At 57.4% G+C, this 775-nt stretch overlaps 1 protein-coding gene across 4 annotated transcripts in view; it reads left to right on the plus strand.

Moving 5' to 3' along the window:
• The first annotated feature begins 619 nt into the window (after window positions 1-619).
• Window positions 620-775, plus strand: part of RBP5 (retinol binding protein 5, cellular) — a 14,345-nt gene continuing 14,189 nt past the window's right edge. For all 4 annotated transcript variants that reach the window (XR_824896.1, XR_824894.1, XM_010835606.1 and 1 more), the window contains exon 1: window positions 620-769. The gene's annotated coding sequence lies outside the window, so the exon portion shown is untranslated. The remainder of the gene's footprint in view (window positions 770-775) is intronic.

The following is a 775-nucleotide window of genomic DNA, read 5'->3' on the forward strand; positions in this document are numbered from 1 at the left end:
TCTGCATTAACCTCTTTTCACAGCCCATTCCATCAGCAGGACCCTGCTGGGTGCCTCCTGGGAACCGCCAAGTAAAACCCACAACCTGAGCCCCAGAGATGCTAGCCTTTCAGGTCCCAGCCCCGAGTCTCTGAGGAAGCCAGGGGGTGGTCAGCAAGTCGGTGGACCGAGCTCTGGGACCCGAGGAAAAGCGAGATGTCTGTGCCCCACCTCCCCCACTCACCCCCAGGCACCTGTCGGGACAGTTCACCACCAGGTGGAATTTTTTCCTGCTGTCTACCCTGTCTGCCTCCCTCTCCCCAAATTTCTCATCTTAAACCATGTTGACCCAAACCAGCCTAGTTGGTTCAGAAGCCAGAAAAGTTGGTAGGTCTGAGAAGTAGAGAAGAGTGCGGTGTAGTGTGGTGGGGAGGGGGGAGGGTAAGGCTAGAGCACACCACCTCCGCCTCCAAGGGAACACATCTGGGAAGCATGGACTGTGCAATGAGGGTAGCTGATGGTGCCATCCACGACTCCAGAGGGAGAGGGGAAATCCCTGGGTCCCAAGCCAAAGAGTGTAGAGTTCTCCAGAACAGCCAGCCAAACTCCTCCCTCACCTTCTGCTCCAGACTTTGAACTCAGCAACTCAGACAGCCCCCTCTGCAGTTTTTCTGCTTCCCTCCTCACGGTCCTGCAGGACAGGGTCCTGAGCTCCAGCGTCGGGACCCCAGCTCAGAAGAGCTGTGTGACGAAGCTGTGGGGGCCAGCGCTGGAGGATTTTCTTCACTAGGGCTCC

Source organism: Bison bison, unplaced genomic scaffold (assembly GCF_000754665.1).
Source record: "Bison bison bison isolate TAMUID 2011002044 unplaced genomic scaffold, Bison_UMD1.0 scf7180017845551, whole genome shotgun sequence".
Classification (NCBI taxonomy): domain Eukaryota; kingdom Metazoa; phylum Chordata; class Mammalia; order Artiodactyla; family Bovidae; genus Bison; species Bison bison.